The sequence below is a fragment of the Plectropomus leopardus genome, chromosome 1 (genome assembly GCF_008729295.1).
Source record: "Plectropomus leopardus isolate mb chromosome 1, YSFRI_Pleo_2.0, whole genome shotgun sequence".
NCBI classification, from domain to species: Eukaryota; Metazoa; Chordata; class Actinopteri; order Perciformes; family Serranidae; genus Plectropomus; species Plectropomus leopardus.
The window spans coordinates 33,194,318-33,218,874 of NC_056463.1; the positions used below are offsets into that span (position 1 = coordinate 33,194,318).

Consider the following 24,557-nt stretch of genomic DNA (forward strand, 5'->3'; position numbering starts at 1 on the left):
AGGTAAGAGTGTGGGGAATGAAGATTTACTGTCTAAGCATCTTCGGATAATGCGTTGTTATCGTAAAGTGATGGCCTGCCACCCACATCCTTGACAGCTACTGCATACATATAACATGGATATGTATGGGGGAGCTCAGAACAAGAAGCTCAACACAAAGGTTACACAGATTAAAGGTCACTCATATGAAAATAAATGACTGGCAAGGTAATCAACTATTAGCCCTGAAAAATGCAAACATAACATTTAAAAAAAAAAAAAAAACTAAGTTAAAACCTGAATCTTGTTCAAGTTAACTGTTATTTATGCCATAGAGATGAGGGATGCACGATAATATCAACATGCCAATGCACTAGTATGATGAATTACTGAAGTGTTCCTATTTATTTTTATTTGTCCTTTTCATTATATTTATTTTGTTCTGTATTGGTGTAATAATTTATTTTTCTTTTTTGCTTGTAAGATTATATTAATGTTGTCATCTGGGTTATGTGTATTATTATTTGCCTGTAAATGAAAAAATATAAAAGATATATGTAAATATAATAGTGTATCAAATGTGTTGTTTTGGTGTAGTAGGCTTTTAAATTTACACAACAAAACTATAAATTTGTTCTTGATCTCTATCAAATAATTATTATTTTCCCACTAAGACTGCAGTAACTAGCAGGTAAGATAGCTATGGCTATCCCGAGCTAAAACTAAAGCTAAATTTATTGATTATTATCTGTTTATTATCTATTTTGATAAACTGACATTTGTAATTTAGCAAGTCATTACACATAATTAAATGTGGCCGTGGCAAAATATTATGTTGATGGAGGAAAAACTCATTATCTCCCTCCTTAGCTTTTGATTTTAGTAGATTTAAAAGATTTGGTGGCTTAACTACCTTTAAATCCTATGATTAAATATATTACATCTTAAATCAATATATTTTTTGGATTTCAAGCTTAGCTGGGCAGCCAAACACCTAGTTAAACCAATTTAATTATTTTATTACATTTGAATAAAGTTAAAAAAATATATATAGTTGAAATGGACAAGAAAGCAGAAATAACACAGTTGCTGATACTGCATTTTCACCTTAAAGATTATCCAGAATGTTCTGTCCGCATTCTTGTTGATCGAATGAGTCTTTACAAACTGCAAAAAGTAATAGTGGTGACAGGCAGCCATGTTAGCTGTTAACAAAACTCTAAACTGGGTTATTCTGAAAATGGGCTGTAAAATCATTTCAATCAAGGTAGTATTTCTGGAATGCTATTCAACAGAATGAATAACATAAATTCAACAAAAGCCATCTGACTATAAAGCAAGCAATCTCTGTCTGTATGTTCTTCACATATCTCGATCTACTTCGCTCTTGTTGTGTGTATTGGTAGGGACTCAAGGATATGTTGTGTCAAATTTGGCAGAGTTTAGACACATTTAAAATGAATAAACAAGTAAGCGACACCAGGGGGTGGGGCTTCAGGGCTCTGCAAACAGGCCGCCGTTCATTCATTTTTGTAGCTAGATGCTGGATTGTGACAACTTTACTTCACTAGATTCAGCCAACTCAAACTGATAGCACTACTGCAACGGCGTCCCTCCACCACTGCAACTCAGAACTATTCAAATACAGTCGGCGAAAATAACACATTTACACCGCATGCAAAAACTGCATGATTTTTGCTAAAAACTTCATGAGAATGACAAAAAGTGAGCATATCTGCAAAGGGGAGACTCAGATATCTTGAGGTGAGAGGTCAAGGGACTCCTGCGAAATGGCCATGCCATTTTTCCTTGCCAAAACTCATCCTTTGCATGATGCTGTGGAGTATTATTCATCCCACTTCTTGACAAGCTAGCATGACATAGTTCGGTACCACGGGACTACTTTGGTCTTCTAGTTTTAGATGATACCAGTCATCTTCAGTCTAGCTCTAAAACTCAGCCTAGTACAGCCTCTTAAAGACAGAACTGCCATCTGGGATCGCCCGCGACTAAAAGAAATTATTGCGTTATGTACAAGCTTTAATGCTAACTGAATCTCTGCGCTACTTTATGACTGTGATGGTTATGTCAAAGCAAGGGACTGTTACGCCTATTTTGAAATGAATACCTCCGCTAGGTACATTTTATGTAACTAACTGAGAGTAGCCACCATGGGTGTGTTTTTCAGGGCCAGATTTTAATAATTTGGGCAAATGCTGCTTTGCTTCACTTCCCATCCTTTGTCTAACTGGGAATATTGGTATTTGCAGTGGTAGAGGAGGCTTTGACTCAATTGAGGCCATAAAATATTTGTCTGAGCTTTTTTCACCCACATATTATTTGGTATTAGGGGACGCAAATATGTCATGGCAGGTGTATTTCTCAGGACCCAAGGAAGCACATCATCGAGTATTAAGTTATTGGTATGAGCGGTTCTTATGAAAGCTGCAAGCATCAATACCACAGGCCAAGCAATCATTATGTTCTAAACAGGCATGTTTTGAACAGTCACTGCACAAGTTTTCTAAAACCCACCAAGGAAATGCATCAAAATGAATAATATTCTAGAGGCAGTCGGTTAGAAGTAGGCTAATTACTTGACCAACTCCCACAATAATGCAGAAAATTGCTCATAAAAGAATAATAAGAGCAGATGAAAGTGGTGGAAATAGCTTTGTACTCTAGTCTAGTCACATCCTGCCTTACGCCACAAGAAATATAAATAAGAGGTGTTTAAAGGACTTTAGCTGCATAGACTGAAAACAATAATACTGATTATTGAAAAAGATGGCAGCTAATATTGACATCAAGTGCCTCCTTGCTGCAGTCTGTCAATTTATCCTCCAAAAACAAAGTGTCTCCCTCTTAATGGTCTGTAAATGTGAGCAGAGATTTAGTGAGCAGCAGCTGTTTGTCAGCTCAACCAGAGTTGTCATGTCTAACATCTGCACAGCCGGCAGCTCCTCTGCAGAGGGGGCGAAGCACAGAGGCCGTGAGCTGAATGACAATGATGAATTCAGGTGGATGGACCTCGTGTTTCAGAAACATAACCCTAGCAGGTGACATCCAAATCATTCTCGCTCTCGCCGGCAGAAATGAGCATGCCGACATTCAGAACATGAAAAACAGCTCTGCCGCCCAGGTGGAGAGGTTCCTCCCAGCCCGGTTACAGCTGGCTCCACTCAGTGGGCTGCAGGTTGGGCCGCCTCCCTCCATTAGCCTGGAGGATCAATTTATCCTTTCATCACACTGCACTCCTGCAACAATAACACCATCGCCTTGCCATGCATCACACATCAGGGCGGCTTTGGCCAAGTGGCGTCTCCTCAGCGTTCCCAGTAATGAGTAATGGTTAAAAGAAGCAGGCAAGGAGAGCTAATCACAGCGACTCAGGTGCGCAGGGTTTAAACTCCTCCTGAGCACGACGGGAGCAGAGAAGGGTGAAAGATGAAGGAGAGGGAGATGAAAAGAGTAGACAATGATGACATCACCTGTGAGGAAATTCAGCATTTAGGGAAGCGGCTCACCCTTTTCATCTCACACCTGAAACTGTCAGCTTCTCACCCTGTTTTGTACAGACGAAAGCTGTAGAATATCAAAGAATCACTCCAATAGGTTAATTGAGATTATTTTTACATTAATATTTTGATCTACTTTATGATTAGCAATGACTATATAATGACTCAAACTTAAAAGGAGCTCTTATCCTTGCAAAAGATGCATAAACAGATGCTTTTTGACTTTTGAAAAACTTTTGTTTTTCTTTATTCTCTATTATTTTATGTCTATATCTGTTCCGAATAAAGGCTTCTGCATACAGAGAAAGGCTAAAAACAAAAAAAAGAAAGGGCAATATACAGAAGACAAGATATTAAACTGCAAACTGAAAAGTGAAACAGCATTAAACTTATGCTCAGCCCAAGTAAACCAAAATCCACTTTCTTGCCTAAACTTGATGATGGTCTCTTGATAGTGTTGAGTGAAGCTTTAAAACAGTTGTGCTTATGCTACAGTATGTATAAATACCTAAAAAATGAAGAATTATTGGAGGACTTAATGTCTACAACTTAATAATTCATTTTTGAATATAAAGTCAGTTTAAGAAAGTTAACTTTGATTTTTTTTTCAGCTGATGCTCAAGACAGACCTCACTGTGAAGCTCATAATCATGTAATTTCCTATAGATTTCATGAATGTGAATGTCAACTATTGAATGTCATTATTTCTGTATTAACTTATTGCAAATGAATAAAAGTGAAGAGAAGATATAAAGCTGAAAATATACGCATTGAGTAATGGCAAACTCAGCCAGGGGAGATTATTATTTTTGGTGAGAGGAGACGGAGAAGGGAAAATGATGACAGAAACGAGCAGATCAATTTGTAAATCAATTTTTGAATTCATTTTTGTGTGTAAGTTAAGTTGTATTTTCTAATTCAAATGTTATAATTTTGTTATACATCAAAGCTCATGGAGGAACACCCATGTTCATGATAAAAGTTTCATCTTTAAAAAGCATAAAAAAAATGTTTTTATCTTTTCACTGGTAGGAGGCTCTCATTCATCAACTTCCTAAGAGCAACTTAAGCAGTGGGGGGGGGGGGAGGGGGGACCATGGCCCCCCCAACACAAGCGCTGCCCCCCAGCAAAAATAACTGTGGGCCAATTTTACTGTCTTCAAGGCTAGGTTTGCTACTTTTATTATTTATTCTTTTTTTTTCAATCAGGCTTGTCAGAAAGGCTTAATAATACTCCAAAGTCCTGATCTTTTTTGAGGGAACAATTGGCATGGCCATTTTCAGAAAGGTCTCTTCAACCTCAAGATATCTAAATGAAAATGTGTTTTAGGGGTACCCAAAAGTCTCCCCTACACTTAAGAAGGCTTGTTTCCTGTTAATGTTGTGCTCATTACAATCATGCGCTCCTTCAAATTAAAGCTGTATATTTGTCTTTTTAAGGAAAAGCCCAGCCAGCCAATATGATGAACAATGAATCGTCTAACATGCATAACACATTAAAACAGGATTGTTGTGGAACAACAATGTACCTCACTTGGTCTCATAACAGAATAACAAAATTGATGTACATACAACCTCAAACAAATTCATGAAATTCAATTATGACTTTTGTTTTTTGGGTCACCCTTGGATTTTCAGTGGCCCCAACTAGCCACCCCTATGAAAGATTTCTGGGGATGCCACTGCACTTAAGTAATAATGCTTTTGCTGTAGCTTAAAAAGGTTCATAAAAAGAACTGAATTATTATATTGGCCTCAAGAACATTTTGAGAACCAAGGCCCTGTTCTTCTTTACAGCATATTGGTGACACAACTATCTTTGATTTATTTAAAATTGACTTCATAAAAAAACCCAACAAAAAACAGAATTGTCTTATTATTATTAATTATCATTAAACAGTGCAAACTTTGATATGGGTCTGTATATAATTGAGTTTGTTGTCAGATTGTCATGGAGCTGCTGTTTCAGTTCAACTCATTTCTGCAGAATGAGAATAGATGGGGCACACACTGATTTCCACTTTGGCACCTGTTGATAGGTGAAATCAAATTATGCAGAACATAAAAGCAAACACGTACTGTGGAAGAATATTATTTCACCTCATAATAAACAATATTTCTGCCTGTCTCAACTTATTCATGTTTTTTTCAATTACTTATTTTGGAATACTTTACTTATTTAATTTCTGTGGTTAATTAACCTATTCCTCTAAAGTCAGTGGCTCACAATGGTCCACATAGGCCAGAGGCACACAGTATAAATTAAATGACATCAAAGCTGGTTCATTCGCACTATGGACTATTATGTTTAATGTAATTCCTTCAACTGGAGCCAGCTGTGGTGCTTAAAGTTTAGCATGCTCTAAATGTTCTCCATAGGGAGCAATCAACTACTCTACAGCTTTGAAAGCAACATATAGAATATTAACCAGTTTATAGTACATTGGTATCTTCCTACAGCCACTATAGTGCTAATGAGACCATAAACTTAAGGCCATAATTAAATATTTAAATAAACTCACTTTACTATATCTTGAACAACTTGTCAGGTTCTGGAACCATCTCACAACATGCCCGGAATCATGTCACGACGGCTGCCACCTCAACTAATTCAACACAGAGAAGATTGAATTTTGTCCAGCACTTAATATTTAAACAACAGGAAACAGAAACGGAGAGACAGCCAAACAGCAGCTCAGAAATCAAACTGCGGCAGCTCCCATGTTGCAGAGTGCAGGCAGCCTGCCAGCCCCTTTGAGCTGATCCAAAGCTAACCTGAAATCCCCATCCAGGGGTCTGGCTAGTGGAGGGGGGCACCAGGTTGTTACGTCGCTGTTTCGCAGCTGAGAAGGTGTTGACGTGGTTATACGGTATAACGCCAGCCCGAGCCTGCCTGGATGATTGCCACTACCGCACAGCAGCTCTCAGCATCTCCCAGCATCCCCTCTGCCGTAGCTGTCATACACAGCCACCTGGGGCTGCCATCTTGACTTGTTTTGACGAGGCTGGCTGAGTGGAGGGAGGAGCAGGGGCAGATGGTACTGTTAAACTGGCAGGGGTGACGTGGCTGGCATCGAGCCGGGCATCCCTACGAGTCTCAGACAGCAGGAAGCCACCTTGACCCAGCCGGGGCTGCCAGATCTTAATTCCCATCACCCCACTGGAGACAGAGGGCCGCGGGCCATGCAGATCCAGGCCCGGTGAAGACAGCGCAGACAGCCCGGCCTCCCAGCAGCCCCTGGGTCATTGGCTAGCACTCTGCCAAACATCCTATTAGGGATAATTCTGTGCATGTTGGCTAAGTTGAGATTCTCTGCCATTAAATGCAACAACCTGATGACTGTGAGCATATTCATGTGAATTTTGATGAAGAGAAAGCTCAGGGGTGGGAAGTGGTGGTGGTGTTGGGGAGGGGGGGTGACAGGTTCATGTTGAGAAACCTTAAAATAAAACAGAGCAAATTTGAAATGAAATGACGAAGTAAAATATATTCAGAAAACAACTGTAATAGTCTACAGGCAGCTCTGTGTGGCTGCTCTTAGTATTCAGCCCAAAGCACCACTGTGTCTAAGGATAGTACGGCAACATGCTCACAATCACAATGCTAACCTGTTGATGTTTAGCAGGGATAATGTGTTTTTCATTTTTGCTAATGCTAATAGTTTTGGCGGTATTTGGTCATAAATAAAGTACTGTACAAGTGCACCTGCTTGTAGCACTAGATAAAAAGCCAGAGGATCATCAAAATCACTGGGCAGCACTGATGTATGTGCAAAATTTCATGGCAATATATTCTATAGTTGTTGAGATATTCCAGTCTGGGAGTGATGAAACCGACTGGATAGACAATTCCATCTATAGAGCCGCTAGCATTACTATGCTAAGTATTTTGCATTGTGAGCAAAGCCATCATCCATTTCCAACATTTACAACCAACAGAGACATACTCCCTTCCAACTCATCAAATATGGTAGCTTGGTCAGTGGCCCTACGCTTCAAACTATCACGTTGTATGTACCCATCTCGCATCAGTTTTAGGAACTCAGGGATTGTGTGTCAATTTCTGTTTGTTATAAGCTACAGTGTCCATACACTAAAAGGGCGCTAAAAATAAGTATGCTTGTTACAGTAAGTCAGCTGAACAAATGCGCAAACCTTTTTGATAGGATGTCTATAAACCAATCCCATTGACCACATCATCTAAAATGGACCGCAGCAGATCCACGCCCCTTTTTAAACAAACATGGTCAACTGTGAGGGAAAGAGGAAGTGTTTCAGGCTATTAATCAAAATGTGTTTTTGCTAATGACTTAAGGGTGCATTTTTTACTTTTTTGTGTGTTTGCAACATGGTTCTAAATAGGTTAATGCTCACAATGAGTATTTCACTTGATGACTTTGGCACATTTTGTACACCAGCATCTACATTAGGTGGTTGACAATGGCCTTGGAGGTTTCAAACAGGACACAAATGTTAGTCTCTTGAGTGAAAGTCCTGTGTGCCTGTCACCACTCCCTCCAGCCCTATTTGGACTTTCTCGCATTTTTTACTACATGATTGCTGCAGGCTGGATTACATTGAGTTGAAGTTGTTGCTGAAAGCTTGATGCATCTAAAACAGACATGGTAAGGTGCATGTGAGTCAGTAACAGGGGCTACTGTATTAGAGGCCCTGGGAATGAGATGGATTGGACAGACAGACATTGCCATCCATAGAGCCATGCCACTAGCATTACAAAGCTAAAAATTGTGCATTTTGTGCAAAACCACCATCCATTTACAAACATAAAACAACCATTCTGGTAATTTGCTGTAAGTAAATGCAGTTAAATGTTTCAAAGCAGTAGGTCAAAACCACACTGGTAATTCCTCCAGAGTAAATTTCTTGAGGAAAAATAAAAAGAGGCCAATAAGGAGAAAAGAAACAGTCAATATCTAATACCTGTCAACCCTATGAGATGTATCTTTCTGTGCTGGCCTTATAGCAACCGACTGCTTCATTTATATCATGGTGTGACTTTTTCCCTTTCTCCTTTTCCTTGGGGTAGAGTATAAGCCATAACAAAACCTTTTGTGGTGTCAAACAGAAGATGGTAAAAAATCAAAATATGGATTAATGTGTTGAGCCTCTATAGGATTACTGGAAAGAGCATGGAAGCAAACGGCCTCAAGCTGGGCAGGATGAAGTGTGAAACTGGTGTGTATTACCACATAATAACACCATTCAAACCAGAGGCCAGAGCAATCCTCTCCAGTCGGAGTTAGCCAGTAAGCCAACTGTGAAGCCAAGGAAGGCTATGCCAATGTTTTACTCTCCGCTGACATGACTTAATTAAAGTGCCATAGCCTTTCTTTAACTTCTTCAGATTTAATTGGATCATTAGCAGAACAGATTTAATTACAGCCAGAGCCGAATGGTTTGCATTAAATCTGCACCTGGAAAACTTGGTCGAATATCAAAAGCAGAAGGAAAACGGAGCAGTTTGTCAAGGGGAGGAAGTGTAGTGGACTGGTCCTCACACTAAGTCCTGAGAAAGTTTGTTTGTAGTCGCCAAACAAGAAACATACAAATCAAAACACTGTTTAATACACACACACGCAGTATATTACTTGTATCAATACATCAAACTAACATTAGATTGGTTCAAAAATACAAAGTAGATACAACTTGTGTGGTTTAAAGATTAACCAGCTTGGATTGTGAGAGAAAGATGCACAATAGAGCTTGACCAACATATCGGTCAGCTGATTTTATCAACCTATATTGACCCATCACAGATACACCAGTATCGACTTTGGTATACACGTTATGAAAAGTTTATTTTTGACAAAACATAATGCAGAAAAAGATGCTAAGAGTAATTTAGAATGATCTATTTCTCATTGAAGTTTACTATTTCAGTGCACAGATGTCATTTTTGAAAATGAAGTTGAAAGTTTATATTTAAAAAAAATACTCTACAATATCCTGCCTCCATTACATATATTTGTCACAAGGATTTGATAACCATATGTGAGGGATAACTGCATTGCATAATTCTGTATATATAAAATATTGGCCTATATATCAATATCGGAATTTTTTAAGACTCAATATTGGTATCTGCAACGGCCCCAAAAATTCAGTATCGTTCAGGCTCTGATGCACAACAACAGATTCCACCCAAATTCTGCATGAAAAAGACAATAATACATCACTACAACTAGGATTACTGCTTCACGGTTGTTTGCCTCCGTCAACTAGTTAAGTTCCAGTTTACCTCCAGGTCTGTTCAGATTTATATGCAGACAATGCTTCTGAAGTTGACCTTTAACTTTTGGATATAAAATGTCAACACCTCATCATTTTATCCTAGTAGACATTTATGTCAAACCTTGTCATAATTTGCGTCACAGTGACCTTTGACCACCAAATTCTAATCAGTTCATCTCTGAGTCCAATGGACGTTTGTGCCAGATGTAATGACATTTTCTCAAGGCGTTACTAAGATATTGCATTCAAGAGAATGGGACTGACACAAGGTCACGGTGACCTTTGACCACCAAAATCTAATCATTTCATCCGTGAGTCCAAGTAGATGTTTGTGCCAAATCTGAGAAAATTCCCTCAAAGGGCTCTTAAGATATTATGTTCACAACAATGGGACGGATGGCTGGACAGCCTGAAAACATAATGCCACCAGCTGTCCCCAGCACGGGGGCATAAAAACAATCTTTCTAAGTAAAGGTCTCTCTCTCTGCACTCCTGTACCCCTGACCGTTTACTGATATAAATACATAAGTGCACAGACCAGTAGCCTAAGCAGTCAGCATAGTTAGTGCTGGTGTTTGGTGTTTCTGTCTCAAGACTTAATTAAAGATTCAAATTCAATTACTAATGTAGTCCTTTTTTCTTATTAAAGTTTGATTTGCGATTTTCACCACTTGAGTGTGCCTCTGGTGGTGTGTGCTACTTGTTGCTCTCATGCTAGCTTGCTACATTCCCAAGACATCCATGAAATTCCTGTGTGGAAAGAAATCCTGGACTACTTGTAAAACTGTCTGAAATCTTTACATTGCACTACGCAGTCTTCAAAGGGGCAATTATGCAATAAAGTAACTGATAAGTTGTAAATTGTTGCAATCAAAATAAGGTAAGATAATGGAGGCAGATAATGCTAACATTACTTTTGATTTGCCCCAGCTGCCTCCGCTTACAGAAGCCATGTACTGAGGAGAGGGTATCCAGTATATCAATCACTGTGTTTATTACTCTTTGTGCATTTGACATTTCGTGATTCAGATTTGTCACAGATTAGTGTGACGCTTTTGTGGACTGCATACTTAAATTGAATTTTATAAATAAGTAAGACACACACGGCTAAAAAGGGATTAAGAGACAAAACCGAAAGCATAAGTGAAAGAAAAGCAATTAAAAATCTATGATGTGGACAGTGATAATGGCAGCAGACTGTCAGTGTGTGCAGTACAGTACACTCATGGTGACATTTAGGAGAGAAGGCTCTAATGATTATCAAAGGGTCCAGTGAGACTTAAGTAGTGATTGCTAACATCACTTCAGAGTCTTTTAGACATTTGGAGAGAGGCAGGGAGTTAGCACCTCTGAAAATTATCACTTACTCGAGCTGTCTCATCTCTGTGGCTGCGATATAAGGCTTAAATAGTTTTTTGCTGTGAAACGCACTGGCTATTTTTAAAGATCAATAGCTATCTAGACTATAAAACCATTTAATGTAGGTTGCAATAATCTATGCACGCTCTGCTGGCTCTGAGGGCACACTTCATTTGACCACATTTTAAATTTTGTCATGATAATAATTTGTGCTACTCATCTAGATTAAACAAACTGCAAAAAGCACACATTAAAAACGTTACACTGCTGTATTCCATTGTATAAGTTAGAAAAACTGCTTTTTTTCTTTTTCTTTTTCTTTTTTTTTTTACCAATATTGCAATTAAATTGTGATCATTTTATCACTGATGACATCTCAGGGCTCTTTATTAAAGTCAGTCAGAAAAAAGGGAACTTGTGCGTAAACCTGCCTTTTTTTTTATGGAAAAATCTGATTAGTTTAGCCCAAGTGTATAAAACACTACATTTGTGGATATACTTGACATCAATTTATACACTTAGGATGTGACATTCTGCAGTGGCATTCTTGATAACAGCTACTTCATCTCCCATTTACGATAATGATGACAAACGGGTGGCAGGTCACGTCTGACAATGTTCTCATACTTGAGTCCTCAAAGTGCTTATAAAGTAAAATAAGACTTGTTTGATTTGTTTGCAAATACAAACAGTGTTGAAAAATCATTCCTGAAAACGTGAAAAGACTGAACTATATAGTGCTGAATTGTGTAGCAAGAGCGATAAACACAATTTTTGGACGGGCCTGAAACTATGACTCAATAGTGCAGTACATCATATATGTGTAAAGTGAACTGGATCACAGATTATATTGTTTACCCGAAACTTTTACTCTGCAATTACAGATATTTGTTTTTACCCCAAAACAAGCATGGCCCAACTATTATTAAGACTATTGCTAATACTCTTATTTGTCTGATTTCTCATTTGATTTCTTCATTGTTGCCTTCTCTGTCTTCTCTTTTAAACCAGTAGAATATAACACGCCCACTGATGTCATCACAGTATGCATTTCATGGCAAGAAGAACCTGCTTTTATTAGTTTCAAATCAAAACCAACTTTTAGGGTTTTGACCCAATTTATTTTTGGTCAAAATTCTCTGCACAGTTTGAAATTAGGTGTGGGAACCAGAACGGAACCATTTCCATATCGGTAGAAAAGGGGTAACAGTGACACAATAAGCCAAAAAAGCTCAACTTTCCAGGTAAAAATTAAACTTGATCTTTTGCAATGTGTGGCCCAGAGTGCACAACAGACTTTGCCAACAACTTCTGATTTAGCTCTCCATTAGTCTGAATGGATATAAAATAATTTACTCATATGGCCATTCTATGCTTTCAAAATGTCAAAGGACCAAATGGATCAAATCCCAATAGTAAAATAAGTCATGCTACAGTTGTAACGCTCCAAAAAAATGTATCTGCGGATTTACGTCTTTGTCCCAGTTTAACTCTATGGGAAAAAGTTCTTTTGGACGCCGTGGCATTGACATGACGAATCTGCAGTTTGCATTTCCATAGTTTGGCTGCAGTATAAAATTGGCTTCAAAGGTATTCACTGTTCCCGGGGACTTGCAATACATCAACATCACTGTCGTATATGACCAGGCAAGACTGGCCTTCAGTAGACACGCCCCAAGCATTTCAGAGCAGAATACTGCTTATTTTATCAGGAGGTTGAAACCTAATTTCACATGTTTGGGGTTTTTTTGTTATTCAAATTGGGCTGAATGGCTAATAACATTCTTCTGTAGTGTGAAAAACTCAGTTCACATATATTTCTGCTTTACCCGGACTTAAAAGATACCATTGACAGCTCTGTGTTGTTGCTGCTTATGCTAACGTTAGCCTCACAGACTGACAGGATGTGCTACCTCACACACAGTTTAATGGAAAATTCCATCAACTTAGTTTATCTATTGATGTTTACTTTACACTCAATAACTGCATGTCTGAAATTATCACCTAGATCTCTTCTGTGAACGAAGGCTTGCCACTTTTTTGCTTTAAAAAAGACAAACAGACATCAAATGATACAGAGTGATGTTTCCTCTTTGATAAAACCATTCTTGGCCGAGTGTAAATGGATCAGACACTGACCAGCAGAAACCATAAAAACCAGTAAAAAGTCATTTTTCTTGTTATGCCAACTCGCGGAGTTATCATTAATTGATGTTAATTAACTACAGTCCAGTAATTTTGTCGGAGACAGTTATCATTCCAGCCAATAACAGTGGCTGTCAAGTGCAACAGCTTGTTAAGACGTTGTTAATTATGTAGCTTGTAATTAAACTTGCTGCTTTTGCATTTTGAAAATTACACTCTTTCAAATCAAGATTTTCACTTTCAAACAATTAATGGTTCGGCTAAGTAAGATGATTATGGCCAAAATTGTTTTAATACATTACAGTTGTTATTCATGATTATATTTGGGAACAAATTGATTTTTTTCCCCCACAATCTGTTATTAAAGCTGAAATCTATGATTCTGTGAAAATGTGGAGAGGGAAACAGACTGTAGCTCCACTGCTCTAAACAGCCATCTTATCAGCCTCCCTGGATACACAGAAGGGAAAAAACCTTATTTCCTTTTTCACATTATCAAAGTCAGTCTCCTCTATCTGTCTCAGTCACGGGGAAATCAACCCACTGCCACAGTCTCTCTGCGCCATGCGGCATCAGTGCGAGAGGCCGGAGGCTCCATCCAGAGGCCAGGCGGCGGAGCAACAGGGCTGGGGAGAAAAGGCCCGATCCTCTCCCCCCTGTGGCACAGTAAATAGCAATCTGCTCGGTTGAAATCCTCATCCTCTTCTCCAAACACATCTGAGGGTTTCTCGCCAGTGTCGTTTGACTGACAGCGCCTGTGTTGGAGGGCTTGGCGCTGTGTACACCGAATGTCAGGCATCGGCCAGACAACTGTCTGTCAGTTCACAGGTTGCGGAGCAAGTGGCGAGTGATGTGGGAGGATGGAAGAGGGCGGAATTGAGCGAGAGGGGAGGATGGACGGAGCGAAGTGCTGCCTCAGGAATCAGACCCTCATCTGGCCTGTGGGATTTGGCTGCCTAGGAGAAGAGCTGCTCCAGCTTTTAGTCTCAGGCACTGACAGGCACAGTTAACACTGCCAGAGTGGAGCATGATGACACTGCATGTTCGACCCCTGCACCACAACTTGAAAGCACTCCACTATTTCGACTAAGAGGACGGAGCGTCGCAGAGATGCTCCCGCACACCGCCTAAAAGAGATGAAAGCGACTATTTTTAGCCGCTCTTTCAGCTCAGGTAAAGAAAATGTTGTCTCGCCTCGATCATTTTTCCCCCCTTTGGTTGTTCAACACATGAGAGATCAAAAGCGACGTCAGGAAGGCGAAGGCAGCAAAGTGAGGATGCAGTGAACTGTCTGTGGGAGGTTTGAACTTGAGGCGGTTGGAGAGAGCTCAGCGTTACAGACGCTATCGATCCAGTCGCGCCAGTTGACATGGAGTCCCTTGAGACTGAATGTCCTGTACTGCAGATTAACTGAAGCCATTATTCCTGTGGCTCACCACGACCCACAACCACCCACCGCCGTCTCAGGACCAGCACAGCCGTCATAAAGCATTAGGCTCCGTTAGACTGCTGTGATTATGGATGTAAAGATCGCCCGCGCAGCCTGGCTACTCTCCGTCTCTCTGAATGGGCCTCGAGGTGAAGGCCTCCCTCTCCCTTAGCAGCGCCTTCATGCCTAATTTCTCTGTCTCTTGCTCTTTCTCCCTGTCGTTATCTACTGTGGTCGATGTCTCACAGTTTCTATTCCCGAATCTGTATTTCTGTCCGTCTGCTTTCTGGCTATGAAAGGCCGGGGCATTTCATAGCCATGCATCACTCCGACATCAATTTGTCGGGACGTTGACTGAGTGAAGCAAGAAAAGTAATTAAAGCCCTAAAGAAACATTGTGTGAGAGAGACACACACACACACACACACACACACACACACACACACACACACACACACAAGCAGCTAACCTCCATCTACTAATTTAGTTTTAAGTTGCCTTAAGTGATTTTGGAACACTTGGAGGTAAAAAAAAAAAGACTCAAAAACAAACCCACAACAATTTGAGTCCTATTTTTCAAGGTTTGGACATCATTTCGATTGGGTCTCATAAAACTATACTCAGTGAATCAATTGCTGAAATCTGGAGACGCAAAAAAGTAGCCAAACAGTGCAAGAAACACATGTGGTCATTAAGATTTTAATTAAACCCACAAGTTTGAAAAACTTATTTGGAAAAGGTAATGAAGGCTAACAATAAAAATATTTCACAAACCTCACTCAACTTCTGTCAAAGCTTAACACTACCCAAATTATCATTGAAAAAATAACCATCATGCTTGTGCATCCCGTCAACGAGCACAAAACATCAGGGGGATTTGTTCTGTGCAATGCATCGCAGTTACATCAAAAATAGACTGTGCATATTTATAGCTGTGCAGAGCAGAGAGCTGCTTTTTGGACGCTTGAGAAACGTGGCGCAGCTGCCCCCCCGTGAAATCCAGGGTTTGCACGGCTGTTCATTTCATGCTTGTTTTGTTTTGTGCCTGGTGTACTGTCTGATAGTTACTTGTAATACCTCAGTGGTTGTGGTGGGAAAAAGCTTTGATTATTTTTATTTTCAACTTACTATGAATAAGAAATGAGCTAATGAATGATTGTCTATACCTGTGTCTGTTCAACCAACTAAAATATTCATAATGGGCGGGGTTTAACCAGAAGTGAGTGTGTTTTAAACAAAGAGTGGGTGTGGTCTAACCAGAAGTTGTTCATTTAAACCTGAAATTGATATGGGTTGATCAGAAGTTGCTACATTTATTATTTATTCCAAACTATTTACTGAACAGCCCCAGAATCGAGTTTCAGATCATTTTTCTCAAGACGAATTGATTGAACACAGCTACCAAAATAAAGACTTTCCTTCATCACCAGCACAGACAATCACATTTTACACGGATGACTAATAAAAAGCACATTATCCTTACCCCATCCTCATTTCATCCAAGTATTTGGCTTAACTCTACTATGAGTTATATCTTCATTGTGTTGGTAATATAAAAATGTTATAACTAGTACGGGCTATCAGCTTACAGATGCATGCAAACACCCTTTGCATAGAAGATGTGGATGATCCTCTTAAACAAATTCCAAAAAAAACATCAGTGACTGGTAAAGACAAACTGACCTCTGGATAAATTAATGTTTGTCAGAGTGAAAAATGATAGTATGAAATTTGTTTGTAATTGTGAGTGAAATGCTCACAGTTGAATGTTCATTTATTTGTATTCTAGCAAGATGAGGACTCTTATTCAGTGCCAGTGTAGCTGTTGGGTTAAGGCTTTGATTCAGCTTCCTCACACTCGATGCCCCACAGCACCGCCTATGGTTTTACTGTTGGCAAGCTTTCAACATTTTAATTGTTGTTTAGTAATTTTTAGCAATGGTGTGATGCCAGGTCTCAGCTTATACTTTGGTAAGTACAGTGTTATCATAACCAAACCTAAAAAAAAAAAAGATAAGATGTAAAATACAAAATTATCCATTCATGTTTTATGGCAAAAGGTTGCTTAAAACATCTTGTAAAAACATGAAAAACATCTTGTTATAATAAGACACTTTTCATGTTACTACGTATCCCTGTTCAACTTGATCTGGTCACAGTAAACCTTTACACATAATGATGTGATACACTCTAAATTTGTCTTTTTTTTAACTCTTGGAAGGTGACTTTGAGTGTTTTGAACACAACAAATAAAATATATTATTATTGTTATTATTATTTTGATTATTATTATTATTATTATTAGTAGTAGTAGTAGTAGTAGTAGTAGTAGTAGTAGTAGTATTTACCTGATGCTGATTTTTTTTTCTTGGCATGGCATCAATAAGCTTCCGTATAATACAGTAAAATGCGCATGTCATTGGACTTCTCTTTTCTGCACAATTTGCGATGTGTTGCAAGAAAAATATCTGATCTTAGTCTCTTATTAACTTCATACTGGGTAGTAATGTCTATATTGAATGGAACATTGGAGTATCAAAACTCCTTTATATCTAAAATGACTGGTTTTGAGTCAAGTTCCTTTAACTTCTGTTGGTCAAAGCAAACAGGAAGGAAACCCTGTGAACAAAAAGCAGTCTTTGGTTTGCTTTGACAAGCCTTCCTGTTTGACAGAACACTTCATCTGTGTGTTGTATACTGAGATGTACTCGCTCAGCATCAGTCTATCTCAGCCCTGTACCATCTCTTCTGCCCACAGAGCTCATTCTATAGATAAATACAGCCAGTATAGACCTCGAGCATGGACTGATGCATTGCATTCACAACCAGCGACTGTCCCAGCGGTCAAGCCGGGGCAGATAGTTGGCCGGTGAGCAGCCGAGCGTTTCTCCCTGCAGTCGACACAGCCGGCAGATTCCATGCTCCATGACACCACTATCACAGGGTGGTAAGCCTCCGTGTTTGTGTTTACAGTGAGATTAGCCGCACGCACATCCAAGCACCAGAGCATGAGGATGGAATGTAAATTTGAACTCCGTATAAATTTATGAATAAGCTGATTCAATTTGAACTGCTTGTTTGCTCTCCCAAACCTCCACGTCTGGGAAATAAGCCTTGTTATATGCCCTGTTTAACTGCCGCATCTAATGCGTTCTTCTCTGTTGTTGAGCTGCAGGTTTTGTGTTTTGTGTTTTTTTTTTTCATGGAAAAGTCACTTTTTTCTATATGGGAAAAATCCATTACCCCCCACACCAAAAAACCATCTGGAAAGCCAAGCAGTCTGTATTCTCAAACACCACTTTGGTTCAACCACTGTAGTAACACAGCAGTTGGCACAGCTACAACATGTTCGATGGTCCGTTTCCTATACTGAGGAGGGATTTCATGTGGTGCATTGTGGGTGGTGAGTTTTTTTTAAAAATTGGTGGGGGCGGTGTACTACAAAATCTAATGTTAGAGGGAGATCCTGAAGTACCCTTCACCTCCCCATCAGCTATCTCCCGCAGTCACATGGCTCCAGCCCTGGCAGGGCAGAGCGGCAGGCCAGCCCGTGGGAGGGTATCAGGTCCACGCAACCTTTACCTGCAGAGCAACGGCAACTTTCAATTTAACACACTCGGAAAGCAGGAACGCGACCACACAGAGCACAGTGGGCAGGAGATGTGTGCGAGTGTGATCTCAGCTGAATTACTGGTGATACAAGGATGGATTCTGCTACTAAATGCCAGTATGTGCATCCACTGCGTGTATATATGTATATATAGCATGCACTCAGCGTAATAATGCATAGGTTTTATTTAATGGAAATGAAGGCTCTCTGGAGTGAGCAGTGTTGGTCTCCAAAGGGTACAGTCTGTGTGTAGGAGGAAGTCCTCCTCCAAAGCACAGCTAAATTGAGAAAGGACAGCATGGGGAGAAATAAACAGCCGTTCTGCATTTCTTAAAGAATCAAAAGTCATTCCGTGACTCCCACAGAAGCAAAACATTTACGGTAGCCAATGTTACCAAATTTACTTTTGCAGCTTTGCAAACAAAGCTACATAGTTATTTTAATGTGTTCTGTTTTTCCTGTAATTTCAGAAATACAAACACAATATTTCCCTCTTTAGAGAAATGGATGGATTTTTGCCTTAGCTTTATCTGTTCCTGAAAATGTACTTTGACGGCATAATGAATCCCCCTGATAGATTTTGATTCCTGGAATTGTAATTACCTTCTTCAAACGAAACATTAATGTGTGATTTTTATCCAAAAAAGAAAATCATTGCTTAAAAGTCCAATGTGTAAGACTTAGGGTGAAATTGTGGAATGTAGTAGTGAAGACTGCGCATTGCAACCAGTTGAAACTTCTCCTGGTTAGAATTCTTTCAGTGTTCAATGCTCTAAGATTGACAGCTGTGTGTGTGCTGGTCCCTGCGTTCACATTCAATGGCGCTGCTCGCGACTGCTTGGATTGCGGGAACTGGACACCACAGAGATCGCTACTGCATAGATGACGTCACCAGCACAAGATGCAGAAAATAACTTAAAATAACTTTTTTGTTCACCTGACACTTTGGCTGGTGGACTCCAAAATCTACCAGCTACTTAATAGATAACCGTGTTTTTTTGGCCGGTGAGTGAAGCACATCTCGCAGCCACTTGCATATTTAACCAGCATTTGGCTGGTGGCTGGTCCCAATTTCCCACCCTGACAAGATGGATGTTTTAGCTTCACTTTTGCATAGCAGGGGTAAGTGGGGACGCATCGTCCATCTATCCATGTAGTCTGTTGTTCAAGGCTAATGTAGAAACATGGCGGTGCAAAATGGCATCCTATGAAGATATAAACGGCTCATTTAAAGGAAACAAAAACACAACGATTCTTATTATTCGGTGATTATACTCTAAAGAAAACACTTATTATATTATATCCCATTTCCACAAATATATCCCCCTAAATCCTACACACTGGACCTTTAAAGGCAGCCAAACTCAAATCTAGATTTACTTTTAAAGCTTTACACATGTACCACAAAAGACAAAACAAGACTTTGTTCACGTCTACAGTCATACATAGTAAATGAAAATGAACTCCCCAAGATACAGTGACAGATTAAGAGCGGGTGCATTACTGGTTAATAAAGGCTTCGAGGCTGCTTGCCACTATTTTTTTCTTTTTTTCTTTTTTTCTTGTTTTTTTTTTATCGGAGAAGTTATTTATTATTTCCAGAAGAGATGAGCTCAGCATGTATGCTGTTTAACATCCTGCTTTATATTCATACTGTTACATACACTCACCCTAAGAGCTCCTCAGTACAACTGAGCAGCTCTAATGAAGCACTTGCATAGGTTACAGGAAAATCTGTCATTACTTCCTGACAAATTTGAACAGTTTGTCTGGGTTTCAAAATGGCAGCTGTCCAGGTTACAGTCCACTTTTGTAATTGGGTTATTGCCACCTACCTCGACTTGTTTGATACAACAGTGAAGGGTTATGGTGCCACTGGCATCTTTTTAGATTGATTTCTTGCCTTTGAGAACAGGTAAAAGGAAACATTTACGACGCACTTAACAAATGACCCGTCTACAGTAGTGAGGGTAACATCACGGCTGCAGAACTCATCTCATAAAAATAAGATTTCAATTTCAGTCCCTTCAACAGCCAATGAGTCAAGACAGCATTATGTTTGGTTAAGATGACCTCCAGCATCACCATGGACCCTTTCTGCTTTCTGTGGGATACAGCGTGAGATAACAGCCTCAGATGTGAATGTAAGATGCTTGACACAGACAGTATATCAGGGTTTAGCATTCATTTACACCTTTTAGATCACCGCTCTATTTTTATGTGCCTGTGGAAGCGCCAGGCGGAACACTACAGAGACTGCAGGTGTCATCTGGATAACCATTTCATCTCCCAGTCAGCCACCGCCTGAAATGAATAGGCTACCTAAAGACCTGAAGGAGAATCTCTTTCAAAAAGACGCAGAGGAGGAGGCAGAAAGTGGATTGCAAAAGGAACGCCGAAGAGAAAGCTGAGAGTTTAAAAGCCTCGACAAGGTAAACAGAGAATAATCAGACTTCTAATTAAAGGTGGTCTCAGGCTAGCCAGCTAGCTGACCCGAGTATGAAAGTGACATTTAGGAATAAAAAAAATAAGATAAAAAAAACACGTAGCTGGGAAGATTTAATGAGAGAGACTCTCTCCACTTCCTTCTCCCTGTGGGGAGTGACCTTTCCGACTCCCCGGTGACAACGTTCCCTCCAGATTTATTGGGCCTCTCCCTCAGCTGCACTGGAATAAAGGGAAGAGTTGCCTCGCCATCCAGACGCTGACCTTTAATTTGACACAGGCGGGGACAAGCACGGCGCACGACGCCCCGGCCGGCCAGCAGCATCAAATAGAAAACTGGACCCAGCGGTGGCAGAAATGAGTTGAAAGCCCAAGACCTTGTAGTGGCGCCTTTGTTGATTGACTTCATTTCCACCTGCTACTTTGAGTGCAGGATAAATGTGTGCGAAATGAATGTCAGAGTAGCAGAGCAGGAACACTGGGTATTCACGTCCAGACACCAGGAGGGACTATAAGGGAGCGGCGAGAGGATATCCACTGAAACCCGGCATTAAAAGGGTTAAATTATTAAGCACGTAATATTGACAAGCTCTGGTGTTACAGGTTCTGCTCTTAGTATTGGTGAAATTAATAAAATAGATTTGACCACATATAAATCAAATAGAAAAACATGCAAATGAAAAAAAAGATCTGCAGTTTTACAGCTGCAACAGTAGCGACAGGGAAGACTACGGCAGAGCCTGTGATGTGAGAACAAGTTTAAAAAGCTAACTAACCACTAACAGTGAGCCCGAACTTAGAATGTGCGTGCGGCAACATTTTATGCACACCCCGATTGACAGGCACACAAAGAGGGCAGGGAAAGGGACAGATATTACCGACTGGCCTGGGAGATGGCCGGTACACCACTGCTATTAGTGACAATGACGGAGAGAAAGAAAGTCTGATCAAACTTCAGTTAGCGGTGATGCTAACCATGCTCGTTGCCACATGTGCAACAAATCTTTCATATGTAAAGGCAGAAACTAGAGGAATCTTGAAATTCCATTTCATTAACTCTTATATTAACTCTTAATATAAGTTGTGAATATAAAATCACCTAATGGAAACAAGTCAATTTCCAAAAAAACAAAAAATGTCTCTACACATGCATAAAGTGGTATTCCAGGCGATTCCAAAAAGCCATATTTCACAAAACTGCAATGGAAACACTTTTTTGGCTTTCATAGGTCACATGATGCTATGGCTATGCGCTTGTCTGTAGGGCCTGAATCCCTCAGACATGATGCAGCAGGTGCTATTAATCCATCACATCACATACATACATACACATACATCACATAACTCTTCAAAAGTTGAGTTGATCATCTGGAAGTTTTAAATCCATAATTCCTTTGTGAAATTGTGGACTATCACCTCCCAGAAATCCCTCATATGTAGCCGCTCCCACATGTAAGGGGCTCGCCTTTCCTTTATCACTCACGTAACACGACTACTTCACCTTTGATTGGAAATAATAAATAAATAGCTAGTGTGGTGGCTGCAATCGAAATAAAGCTGCTAATGTTTTGAACATACATTGTCATGCTTCCTGGAATGTTTTTGTGAGAGAATTAGTCGCTTAGCATAACTAAATTGAAACGCAGTCTTCTTGCAATGTGTTTGACTCTTTGAAAATACTGCTTACGTTTTGTGCAAGTCTGTGATGGAAACCAGCCTAATTACAGGCAGAGAAAAGCTCAGCTTTGTACATTCACCTCAGGTTGGTTATGTATGTTGGCAGCCCAAACAGACTTACCTCAATTATAAAAAATAGGTGAATGATTGACAGTAACCATTAACCAGCTGATTGTTTTGCTAAAAAAATATGGATGCACTTATAAATTCATGACAGTATAGAGTCTATAATAGTGTTTTGTTTAAATGACTGCTGTTGCTGCTAATTAAGCATGTTAATGTAGAAAGCAGTAGACTACATCTACATCTGATAATAAACAAAAAAATTATTCCTGTTCTGAATTTGTTTCATATTTTCTCTTAAAAAAATAACAAAAAGAGCTAGATTATGAGAGTACCGTCAAAGCACTGGATCAGAAGCACTATTGGTAAGAGTAGTAGTACTGTTCTTTAAAATACCAATCCCTCGGATAGGAAGTGAAAAAATGCTGCAGTCTGCTTTGTCTTCAAATGTTATTTGGAGGTACAAGTTACCCTGCCTCACGTTACACGTAAGTCTCAAGTCATGTTTTGGGGAAATTACACTTATTTGCTTTGTTGCAGATAATTAGATATTATATACATAGAGAGATATATTATTATAGATAGATATCTATGTCTGTTGGCTAAATATGAAACAGCAAGTTAGCTTAGCTTAACCTAAAAACTGAAAACAAGGGAAAAGAGCTCACCTGGCATTCCAAAGGGCAAATATACACCTACCAACACACCTACCTACAATAACTGGTGAGATTCCAGAAATTCACCTCTCCTTGCCAAGAAATATATCTAAAAAATGCAGCTCCCTGCAAAACCACGACTTGTTGTCTTGACACTTCTTAAATTAAACAACTGAGATACAATGAGCTCATGAGTTTTAAAAGTGTCAGTAGGAAAATATCAAAGAAAAATCTTGTTATTCTTTGATTTTTTTTTCTCCCCCTCACACTGTTATTGATTTTGTTTCGCGTTAACGACTGCTGACGGGTGGATTTCATTTTTTAAACCTCTGGAGTTATGAGAGTGGTATCAAGCGTCTCATCAAATTCTGAACCAGAAAGTGAATGTGTATTTTTGAAAATATTAAACTGCAAGATGAGCCCAAATTTAGGAAATCTTTTTTTCTTGTGTTTAAAAAGAGTGTGGTATATCTGTGATCTAGACAATGCTTTATTCACTGCAGTAGGTCATCTTTTTGAATGGATTGTCTTGCATTATGGGTTGTTAACAAGTTTTTGAGTCTGTTAGAGTGATTGTTTTGGAGTTCATCTACACAAGTTTCTGGAGGCTTTTGTGACATGGTCTGCTGCCACAGGGGAAAAATTCTGACATGGGTAGCAAAATAGTGCCCAAACGTCTTTACTGTAGTACAAACCGGAGACAAAATCGTCTGTCAATCAGCAAAGAATCACAGCTGTCACAGAAAGTCATGCTGAGGAGCTCAAAAACAACTGTGACCACTTTAAGTGCCAGACAGGAGAGCGTGAGAGAACACTATGTGACTTATAGACAGACAAGACACTCAATGTTTCACTAGTGTGGAAAAAAAAAAGCTTTGAGGATGAGAACTTATTCTGGACTTACATTATCTCAGGTAGACTTGTCAAACACCACTGCTCTGACTGTGCTTTATATCTCCAAAATGTATTTTTTCCGGAAACATGTGTTGGAAAATGGGAGTCATCCAATAATGAGATTCATCGTATATTCAGGGTGGTTTTTCTTTAAGGTCAGAGTGTCAAGCAGGCCACGAATCCCAGTAAAGTGAGTCAGGCTATGTAAAAGGTCAACGGTCAAGAACGCATACAGTTATCACAGGGAAAAAAAATATTTGTGGATGCATGTCCTCACCCACAGCCTCGGGGGAAAGCGCTGCATTACAAACTGCTGGGGCACAATCCAGCATCATGCAACCATTTTTCAACGGTCCTCTGCCAGCCTGACCAAGCAAAGCAAGGTCATATCACGACTTGTCAGAAGCTAGTAACGGCACGAGCGTGGGAGAGACAGAAACGGAACAGGCCACAATGAGTAATAAACAATAATGATTAAATGATAATTAAGCTAACCCGGTACAGGCCCATCAGCGTGCCGAGATAACACA

General features: G+C 39.7%; 1 protein-coding gene across 5 annotated transcripts in view; it reads right to left on the reverse strand.

Annotated features, from left to right (window-relative positions):
* Positions 1 to 24,557, reverse strand: part of ntrk3b (neurotrophic tyrosine kinase, receptor, type 3b) — a 251,312-nt gene that overhangs the window by 170,287 nt on the left and 56,468 nt on the right. The gene's annotated exons all lie outside the window — the stretch shown is intronic.